Source organism: Vicugna pacos, unplaced genomic scaffold (genome assembly GCF_048564905.1).
Source record: "Vicugna pacos unplaced genomic scaffold, VicPac4 scaffold_13, whole genome shotgun sequence".
NCBI lineage: Eukaryota > Metazoa > Chordata > Mammalia > Artiodactyla > Camelidae > Vicugna > Vicugna pacos.
The window spans coordinates 2,898,881-2,910,761 of record NW_027328734.1 but is presented as its reverse complement, the minus strand read 5'-3'; the positions used below and the strand labels follow the sequence as shown (position 1 = coordinate 2,910,761).

Sequence of the window (11,881 nt, the reverse complement as noted above, 5' to 3'; positions counted from 1 at the left end):
TCTAACTTTCTTCTCCCTCCAGGATTTCACTCTAATATGCACTTCCTGAAGAAGTCTGATGGCTATTGTAGAATACCCTCACTTTTTAATATCTTGAATCTCTGCCCTCTCCTATCATTTCTTGTTTTGTATTGGTGAGTTTGCTAATCTCTCTTCCACAAGAGAGTCTTCATCCAATACTTTCTGTTGCATTCTTCATATCACTTATTAAGTTCATGTGGTCCTCCAATAATGTTTGGTTGTTTCATAGTTTCAGTCTCTTAGGTAATGTATACATTATCAACATTTATTTTACTCCTGAGCTCACTAAACTGCTTTCTGAGTTTTGTTTTCTGTATTGAGTTTTTGTATGGCATCTCTTTGGATTCTCTATTAGTTATACGGCAATATTCCATGACTTTAAATTTGTTTGCTGCAGTGTTGATGTTTGTGTGCGTGTGTGTGTGTGTGTGTGTATGCATTTGCCTGTGCATGTGTGTCTTTGTCTGTGTCAGTGTCTGTGTGTGTGTATCTGTGGGTGTGCGTGCCCTATAATGTTACTGTGATTGGTCATGGTCCTGGTAAATTATTGCTCTGATGACACTAAAAAACAGATTGGGATTTGGAGTCCTTGCTTTTGTTTTCTGGTAGTTTGCAATATTGCACAATTTTTGGTTTTGCTTATCTGAGCTACATCTGATAATATTTCAAAATGGCACATTCTAGTCGCTACTGTCTGGATAAAAGATTGTTTACATTGTCACTTCTTAGACTTCTCTGGTAGTTAATGACACCGTTGTCACTTGGCCGGTGAACCCTTCCTTTTATCTGATATCCCTTAAGATACAGTGCACACATTGAGGAAAGGTGTAAAGACAGATGGGTAGTTGAACTCAGGCAACTGCCTTTGCCATGTCCAATGTTGCAAGGTACATTGTCTCTACCACTGTGAATGGGAAGTAGAGAGAGTGTCATGAATGTCTGAGTGTCAAAAGGTTGGAAATTCTGTCTCCATTTTGGCTCCCTCCAAGTTACCTGTGACCATGAGTACTGGTGCAGTTGGAGGCTGATGCTGTGTGAACCAATGAGACCGTGATTCTACTGAGAACTCTGAAACTCTGGGCTCAGAAACCCTAGTAAGTGGACCATGGTCGCAGGCACCAACTCTGCTCTTCCCTCAGTTCAGCCAACTTTATGTGTTTTAGCCCACCAAACTTCAGCTGTACACATGTGTTCTGGAGTATTGTTTTGTGTTGTAGTTATTTTTCTTGAGATGTGATCGTTTCACTTACTGTAGATTTAAGGGGAGAGACAGAAATAGTTGAAACTTATGACACTCTTCTCAAAGAATATACTTTTACGTTTAAAATCTTAAATTCTAATAAGGACATTATAAGAAGAGCAAAGAAAGTGAACTAATCACCTCCCTTAATATCAGAGTACTACAAAATACTTTGTTTCTCCTGGGATTTTTCTTCAATATTTTCCCACATGCATGCACATTTTAGTATAATATATGCCTATAATCTCTTTAAAATCAGTTAAATTATTAAAATATTTCTCTGTGCTGTAAATATAGCCCTGTTGGTTCTCTAACTTATTATTAGTAGCTTGCATATTTCTGTATTCCCCATCCTTCTTCCCTGTCCCCAGTGGAAACCACTACTTGGTACACTACACATATATATATGATTCTGTTTCTGTTTTTTTATGATAATTTCTCTTATACATTTAGTTTCCTCATGAAAGTGGTAACATAGAGTGTTTTTCTCTGTATGACTTATTTTGCTATATGCAACACTATCTGGGTCCAGTCACATTGTTCCAAATGGCAGAATTTTATTTTTTGATATGACAATGACTAAGTTTTTATCATGTTATCTATATCTCACATCTATCTCTGTCAATCGTCTGTTGATGGGCAGTTGATTTGTGCTTCTATCCTTGGCTATTATAAATAAAGATGTTAAGAACATTGGGGGTAATATATCCTTTAAATTTAATGTTTTCATTTTTATCAGATTTATAACAAAAACTGGAATTGTGGCTACATATAATGTTCCTATTTCTAGTTTCCTTAGCACTGTCCACAGTTTTTTAATAGTGGATGCATCAATTTATATTTCCACCAACAGTGTACCTGGGTTCCCTTTTATTGACATTCATATTAATGTTTGTCATTTGAAGACTTTTTTTAATAGCCATTTTGGTTGCTGTGAGATTATAATTCATTCTGGTATTGATTTATGGTTTCTTAATTAATAGCAACATTATGTTTCTTTTTATGTACATGAAAATCATCCACATGTCTGTTTTTGAAAAGTTTCCATGAAGATCCTTCAACTGTTTTTAAGTTGTGGTCTTTTTTTTTAAATAATGAGTTTAATATGCTATATATACATAATGGATATTAACACCTTGTTGGTTTCATAGTATGAAACTTCCTTCTATTCTGTGTATTGTCGTAAGTCCTGCTGAAGGTTTCCTTTGCTCTGCAAATGGTTTTGCATTTCACAATTATACAAGAAGTGGAATCACTGTATCCCATATTACATCTAATTTTTCCTCAGTATAATTAAAAAGTTATTGTTAGTTTTCCTTTTTTTGTTACTTAGTAGATAGATCAAAAATACATATTGCAAAGATTTATCACAAAGGCACTTCTGCTCCTGTTTTTTTCAGAGATTGTACAGTTTCAAGTTTTACATTTAGGAAATTAATCCATTTCTATTTTATTTTGTATTCTATGGAAAGAAGGGCTCTTCCATTTACCTTTTACATGTAATTTCCAGTTTTCCCAAAACTACTTGTTGAAGAGACTGCCTTTTTTCCATTGTATACTCTTGCCTCCTTCATTGTAGACTAATTGACCATATGTGTGTGTGTTTATTTTAGGGCTCTTTATTTGTTCCATTGATCTTTGTGACTCTATTAGTGACATATTTTGATGTTTTGATTACTGTAGCTTTGTAGTATGTTCTAAAGTCAGGGAGGATAATACTCACAGCTTTGTTCATTTTTCAAGGATAATTTTTGAAAATTTGTGCCTTTCAGAATTTAGTGTAAATTTTATTATTTTTCTCCTTGTTTTGTGAAGAAACATATGGATTCTGTGAGAATAGCAATTTACTAAAAAGAAAAACATGAGAAAAATTGTAAAGTGTGGAGGATAAAACATACAACTTTAAACAAGCAATGGATTGCTGCATAAATAAAAAAATACAAAAAGAAATATAACAACAAAAACAAAGACCTTGAGATATAGCAAAAGCAATATTAATAGGGATGCTTATAGGAAAACAATCCCACTTATACAAATAAGAAATATCTATCTCTTATAACATAATCTTACAAACAAAAGATGAAGAAAATAATAAACAAACTTGTTAGTAGAAAGAAAGAAAGCTGATAGTTTGGAACATAAATACATAAAATAAAGATTAAAAGTAGAAATATCTAAAGAAACTACATAATGGACTTTGAAAGATAAATAAAACTGATAAACTTTAATGAGACTCATGAGCAAAAAAGAGAATGCAGGTTAAAAAGCTGCAAAATATATGAGAAGTTACAGCTTATGTCAATGGAAAAGAAAGCATCATAAGATGATACAACAAATTATATGCCAATTACAATGGAATCCCTAGAAGAAATGGACAATTTCCTAGAAAGATCTAATCTCCAAAATGGAATGAGAAATAGAAAATATTAACTGATTATCACTAATGAAATTGAATAAGTAATTAAACAAAATCTCCCAAGAAACAAAATTCCAGGACTTGACAGTTTCACAGGTGACTTCTGCCAAACATATACAGAAGAGTTATCACCTATACTTCTCAGAGAATTCAAAAAATTTGCAAAGGAAAGAAGGTTTCCTACCCCACCTTTCTGTATCACACTATTACTAAAACAGGAACAATTATCTCATAAAATTACAGTTTAAATACTACTGATAAGCATACATGAAAAAACATCAATAAATATTAGCAAAGCAAACAAAACATTAAAAGAATTATATAGTATGATTAAGTCCCTTTTATCCCACTGATGCAAAAGTGATTCATCACCCAGAAATTAATCAATATGATACACCAAACTAACAAATTGAAAAATAAAAATTATATGGTAACCTCAAAAGTCTCATAAAATGTTTTGACAAATTCAGTATCTATTTATGATTATATTTCTCCTCAAAATGGGTATGAGGAAACATACCTCAACACATTTAAGGTCGCATATGACAAGAACTCAGCTAACATGACACTCACTGATTAAAAGCTGAAAGCATCTACTGTAAGAGCAGGAAGAAGACAAGAATGTTCACACTTGCCACTGTTATTCAGTATAGTATTGGAAATTCTAGCCATAGCTATCCAAAATAAAAGTGAATAAAATATAGGTATTTCTGAAAAGGAGTATAAGAATCTGTTTGCAGATGAAATACTTAAACAGAAATCGTAAAAAAGACACCACAATGCTATGAGCGCTTTTCAATGCATTTGGTAAAATTTCAGAATGTAAAATTAACATACAGAAATCTTGCATTTCTACACACTAACAACAAGTTAACAGATACAGAAAGTGAGGGAACTGTCTCATTTACAGTTGCATTACAAAAAAAAATCAAGAAATGTATACAAAAAAGGAGGTAAAAAACCTGTACTCAAAAAACTATAATATATTTATAACAGAAATTGAAGATAATGAAAACAGATGAAAGGATATACAGTGTTCATAGATTAGGAGAAAAATATTGTTTAAATGACAATACTAGCCAATAAAATACACAAATTAAATTCAGTGCTTTTCAAAATAAAAATGGCATTTTCAGACACTTTTAAAAAATAATTATTACATTTACATGTAAACACAAAAGAGTTGAAATCACAAAAAAAACAAAAGTAAAGATAACAAACAAACTAAAAACACAAACAACTTTGACAAAGAACAAACAGGATGTAACACTTTCCCTGATTTTTAACTGTAATACAAAGATACAGTAATGAATATGGTAGTGGCATAAAACAAACAGAATAATGGAACACAACAGAATGCCTAAAAATGAAATCAGACAGTTATGGTCATTTAGCCCATTACAAAAAAATGAATATACAGTGGGGGAAAGGTAATCAAAAGACACATGAAAATGGTCAACATGACTAATCATGAGAAAAAAGCAAGACCATAACTCAATGAGATATTATGTCACTCCTGTCAGAATGCCTATGATCAAAAATGAAACAAATATAAATATTGTTGAGGATGTAAGAAAAAGCACCCTGCTGCACTGCTTGAGTGAATGTAAATTTGTGCTGCTTCTGTGGAAAAGAGTATGGAGTTTTATCTAAAAATTAAAAATGAACCAACATTTCCATAACTAAATACTTATCCCAAGAAAACGTAAACACAAATTTGAAAAGATAAATTCACCCCTATATTCACTGTGGCATTATTTAAATAGCCAGGCTATAGAAGCAAATTAATTGCTTTTCAATAGATGATGGATAAAGAAATGTGTGTTTATATTATATATATCTACCCATCTATTAACTACAGATTTATCTATATTTATATATATATGCACACTAAACATATATATATATATATATATATATATGCACACACACACATAAAAATACAATGGGTTATCACTCAGCTATAAAAAGAATAACTTCTTGTCATTTGCAAAAAATGGGTAGAACAAGAGGGTAATATGTTAGGTGAAAAATGTCAGACAGAGAATGACAAATTTAGAATAGTTTTACTCATATTTGGGATTTAAAGAAATGAACATAACAAAACAGAAAAGAAGTTATATATATAGAAAATAAAAGGTTGCTCACATGAAGGAGGGAAATGTGGTGAAGAAAAACAAATAGTTGAGGAAAATTAAGAGAGAAAATTATCCAGTTGCAAATTAAAAGATCAGGGACAAGAAATTTACTATGTGGGGAATAGTCAATAACTATGAATTATCTTTAAATAGCAACTATCAAAACTATATTTATTGTTGTGATCAGTTTGACATGTATTAAAAATAGCAAACATTATGTTATGTAAGAGAAACTAACACAGAGTTATAGATTAAAGTGCACTTCAAAAACAAACAAACACACTTACAGAAAAAATAATTTGATTTGTACATAACAGAGGCAGTGGTTGGGAAAGGAGAATTTGATTAATGCACTCAAAAGCTACAAACCTCCAGCAGTAAAATAAACCTGTTCTAGGGATGCCCTGTAAAAACATGAAAATTACAATTATTACTGCTTTATGTTCTATATGAATGTTGTTAAGGGGATAGACCATAAGATTTCTCATCACAACCAAAAGACAAATTGTATTTCTTTAAAATTGTATCTAAATTAGATAATGAATTCTCCCTAAACTTGCTATGATATTTATTTCTTAATACTTATAAATCAAATCCCTATCCTGTGCACCTAAACTCACACAATCTTTTATGCCAATTATATGTCAATAAAAGCGTTAGTAAAAATGGAAATTTAATGATCATGGTTTCCCATGTCATTTTTCATGATTCGTTTTGCAGCAAGTAAACTTGAGTCAAGATATACTTATCATAGGTAAATATACTAATAAATAAATGATTCAAATAAATTATACATAAAGATACTAATAAAATTAGGGTCTTATCATGCTTTAAGTTTTCTTCATCTTAGCCCACTGCTTCTGTAGGCATCAAAATTTCACTCTGTGTATTCATCTGAGATTAGGGAATGGATACAAATTTAAAACTGGCTGCTCTTGTTGTGAGTGATAAAGTTCAATGTCTGTGATCAATGGTCTCAACTCCCCGACAGCATCTGTAGGAAATGAACATGCTAGGTTGCAAAAAATCTCAGCATGGTTAAATCTCATAACTCCTACAATTCTTAACTGTTTTGCAATGGGAATGCAATACTGACAAAATCTTGATTTTCAATAACAATGTGGTGTTTTCTCATGGTTGCATTAGGGTATGTGAGGATAATCCCTCAGATACACAACAAATATTCTTGCTCAAGTGCTGGGCAAAGAAGTGCAAATTTTTGCATTATTAGGACTGAGGACTGCTCTCGAAATGATGACTATGCTCACTCTATTCCAGGTAATACAAAGAAAAAAGTTTATTGCAATTTCAAGGTGAACGGGGATAAGTCAGTGTTCCAGTCCCTATAAACTAGTCAACGGGTGTTCAAAGCCAAAGTAAGTTGTGTCAACAATGAGAATTAAAAGAAAAAAACTTAGACATAAGTTTAAATTAAAAAGAAGACACAGTCCAGTGCTGGGCTCTGGGGACTGCAGAATGTATATGCCTTAGTCCAATTCAAGGATTCAGTGGCTTGGCCCTAGCATCAGCTCTGGATTCAATGAAAAGGTAACAATTAGTATACAGGGAAAAATATAATCTACCTCTCCCTAATCTGAAGACAATCTGGTGGCTCAAAGAAACTCTTAATTCACAGACATTCTGACAGGTGCAGAGGAAAAATTCACTGATGACTCAACTAAGACAAACGTAGTTACTGCTTAACAATCCATCTTCACACACACACACACAGTGGTAGAGAGATTTGTAGTATTTAGTGGGAAGAATTCAGTGGGCAGAGCTCAGAGTATAATTTTCAAAGCATCAGCCAACTTTTGTACTTTTGCCAATAGTCTAGCTTTTCCCAGGTAGAAAACTACAGATGGACAAACAAATAATATTCTTCCTTAGAATTTCTAATTTTGAAAGTAAACTGTAGCTTTTGACTTATCAGTATAGAACCTTGTTAAGATGATCACGGTAAGACCCACTGTGTGATAAGAGAGCTGGAAACAAGCTGCTGAACCAGCCCATCTGAACCCCAGACTGCTAACGTAAGCAACAACATAGCCACCATCAGATTTGAGCTGACAAACTTAAAAACTTGATGTTTCTGTTGTAGAAAACACCACTGCTGTCCAGACACAATTCTCCTGCTGCAAGTGGGCTCTTTTATTCTCTTGGTGAAGGTCATATTTATGGGATGTTGTTAGAGGTTACACTGGTCAATATGCCCATTCTCCAGATTATCAAAGGCTTTCTTCACAAATGGAGACACATTTTCAGGACTCAATGTTGCCATTACGGTCTTATCAGATGACACTAGCTGCATCATTGTGAGTAGAAGCCTTAGGGTCCCTGAAATTGCCTACTATTTTCCCAGCATTTCAGGGTATTTCACATTCTGAATATGCTTCACCTTTTATTTTAAATTAATGGGAAACCATCAAAGACGTCCCTGAATATTTTATATTTCCTAATATCTGTATAAATTTGGTATTCTTGCAGTTGGACAAATTTTTAATTCCACCACCCTCACCTCCTTCTAGTCCACATATTTTAGATTGCAATTTGGTTACTGAATACGAGAACCCCAACCAAGGGGATAGTACCACTTAGATACTTCCTTTGTGAAGGTTAGAAGGGGCACAAGTTATGTAGGGTGTATAAACCTACATTAAATGTTTGCAACGTCACTGTCTCTTCTGGAAAAAGCTCTCATTCTAAGATGTAAATTAATCATAAGTCAGTATAGTTATTGGTATGGGGAAGAGAATCAGCTGTTTTGTGTTGGGTGGGTGATGAAGAGACAGGAAAAACTCCAGCAAATGAGAACGGATTGCTTTATGCCTCTGGAGGCATGAATTAAGAAGTAAATATTACTTTGTCTCCTGTACCTACCTCCACTTACTGTCTTGAGTGACTAGTCCTTGGGATATGAAAGATCTAGTTTGCGGTGAAGAGTAAAGACCATAATGAAATAGTTTGAAAACCATGAGAGTTTTGTTGTTTCAATAAAGTAGATTTTGCTTAAAGTCAACATGTGTTTTTCATTCACTTAATACAAAAATGCATCCTGTGACATGTGCTGTGCATACTGTACTGGTATCCAAGTTAGACAAGGAAAGGGGGATAGACAGAAAACATCAGGAGGAGGTGGTTTCTGTGCTGAGACTGGGAAAGTCTAAGTAGATGAAAGGAGGACACCCAAAGTCCAAGGATGAGCTGGAGTATATGTGGTGAGTTTGAAGCTAACATAGTTGACAATCGTTTGCCTGGATATATTTCCACATACAGTGAAACATAAAGATATACCAAGGTAGTGAGATGCCAGATTTATAAAGAAATGACTAAACCAAGATGATTCGTGGGCTTAGATATTTGGAAAGGCATTAAGTGCCACCCTGAGGATGTAAGCTTGTCTTTGGCTTGAACATAAAAGCAACATAAAGTATTGACTTGAAAATATAATGTAGACTCTTGAGGGCAGGAAATGAAAGCACCAATTTTAATGCTTTGAAAACAGCACAAAGAAGACCATAGATAAAATTACTTCTTAAATTCTACCACATGCTGAATGTGCCATCTGAGACTACATCATGTGACCTTCATGATTCCAGGAATGACATAATAGAGACCATGATCCCTGGGCCGGTTCCTTCATTTATCTCCTGTTCCAGCTTATCCTAACAACACTTTTAATACTTTTCAGGGTGAACAAGAAACTACTTAGTGCTTTTCCCCCTCTCCATGTTTTAGTCTTTTTCCAAATTCTTCCATTTTCTCTTCCTCCTTACAAGACAGTATTTAAATTTACTCCCATATTGTTCCATCAAATGATCATATCAAGTATTTCATTTTAACTGTAAATGTTAACTTTGTCTCCCATTTAACACTTAACCTAATTTAAAAAAATATAAGGTAAATACAGGTACACATCTATGTTTCTTGTTCAAATAAGAAAATTGCAGATATTTGTCAACATTTGCCAACATCAATTTTAATCTTTGTAATCCTGCATAAACTGGTAGTCCTCTGGTAGATCCCTTGTAATTAGGATGACGTTCATAAAGTGAAGTTGGCTGATGAGTTGGCCTTGTAAGAGAGGTAGCTGATGTATCAGCTGTCACTCTCACTGGAAACCGTGCGTTGCTCCCTGGTTGAAGTTTAGAAGAACGACCTTCTTTGGCAGATATGTTGTGATATCCATTTGGAAAAACAGAAGTCTCCACCATCAGTCCAAAATAATTACTCTGCATGGGAGACAAGATGCTGTACTGAGATGTAGAATTTGTAGTTTTAATGAGTTCATAATATGGTCATTTGCTTCAGTGTATCTGCTTTGAGTGTGCCTGTGGACAAGGTTAAACTGATTTAAAATAGCATGCTGATCCACTGCAATTTGTTCTGGTGGTCTAACTGACCTTGATGATTGAGCAGAAAAATCACCGCTGATCGGGGTATTTTTATCACCATTTATTTGTCTAGTAGGGGGCTTTCTAATTAGAGGCATATTTAATTTTGCAACAGGTAAAAATGCACTTTCTCCACTAGTGTCAGTCACAAAAGCAGAATTATGTTTATCCACACTACCCCCTGCTATAAAGTGCTTCTTGTTGAAATCTTCAGCCAATGAAGATAACAGAGAGGCATTTTTAATCCCAACTCTTCTTCTTATTCTGATTAAAAGCTGGGGAAAGACTCGTTTAAAATTTGAATTATGGTAGAACTGCTGCTACAAAAATAGAGAAAAATTTTAGTAATATTTTAAACCAAAATACAAGACTACAATAAGCCTAACGTATAAAACATCAGATTTCACGTTTACAATTGAAAGAAAATATCATCAAAATATGAACATTGCTGACTATTTTTTAAATTTCCTTATTTGTAAAATACACATTTAAGTAGTATAGTCATCAAATTAAAGAAGTTACCATTTGCAGTAACGGTGAATGCCACTTTTCACAAGCAGCTTTAAATACCTTTATATATATTTCTGATAAGATTCATAATTGCAAGCAAAGTTTCTCTGAATCTTGAATACTTATGGCACTGTCCCCAATTTTAGAAAAAAATAAAGAATTTAAGACTTGGTAATTTTATTCAATTTTCAAAATCTAGCTTTAAATATATATTACCATTGATTGATGTACAACATAAACTTTCATATATGTTACCAAGTGGTTACTAAAATTTCTGAATACCTTGCTTAAAACAGAGACTTCTTTTTCTTCTGCCAGAAAGTCAGCTAGACAAGCAGATCTTTGAAATTCTGCCGCAATTTACTAAACCCATAAAGGTTAAGCTGTCTAACTAAACTTTTCATACTTCCAGTTTCAAATATTCTGAAAGAGGCCTTTCTTTCCAAAACTATCTTCTTAAAGATATCTTCATCAATCACAACGGAAGATCCATTATCATCCCACCAGATGGATTTATATTGGTTACTCCTAGCCATTTTCCAGAGATTTCTTGGAAATGTCAGAGAACGAAAATAATTATCTTCATCTGGTTCAGAGACACAATGTTTGTAACATGGTCTTTTTATCAAAGATTCTTCAGACAAACTCTGAAAAGCATTTTCTTCACTCACAGACCTCAAGTCCAAGTCCTCAGAGAATGTTTGATCACACAATAGATATCTACCAGAGTTACCTGAAACAGTTGGTCCATCTTTATGAGACACATCTTGAAATTCTGAAGAAACATGTGTCATCTCAAATAACTTTTTCTACAGTTACTTTTCTAATCTGCATGATTTTGAGCACTGCAACTTCAAATGCTGCTTTGGCAGGACTGCACAGATAAATTGTTAGGCCATCACAATGGTTCTCAACCTGAGTAGCTGTGGCATCATAAAACGACTGGTCTCCTAGCAACCCAAGTGTAACATTCCGCCTGTGTTTACTTCTCATTCATCCAGTTAAAATGAAACATAAATGTTGCTTATTTTTATAGTGTGATGTGGAAATATTTTCCCCACAAAATCTGTTTAAATAATTTAATTTTGGGGTCTATGAAATAAAACCAATCTCCATACTTTTGTACACAAATTTATACTTGATTTGTGAACATGGAATCAAT

The 11,881-nt window shown here is 33.4% G+C and overlaps 1 long non-coding RNA gene across 1 annotated transcript; it reads right to left on the bottom strand.

Annotated features, from left to right (window-relative positions):
* Nucleotides 1–9,720: 9,720 nt before the first annotated feature.
* Nucleotides 9,721–11,603, bottom strand: LOC140692584 (uncharacterized). Its single transcript, XR_012068149.1, has 2 exons — nt 11,453–11,603; nt 9,721–10,047 (listed from the first exon to the last, which is right to left on the bottom strand). It is a non-coding gene; the product is annotated as an uncharacterized lncRNA (long non-coding RNA).
* Nucleotides 11,604–11,881: the final 278 nt, after the last annotated feature.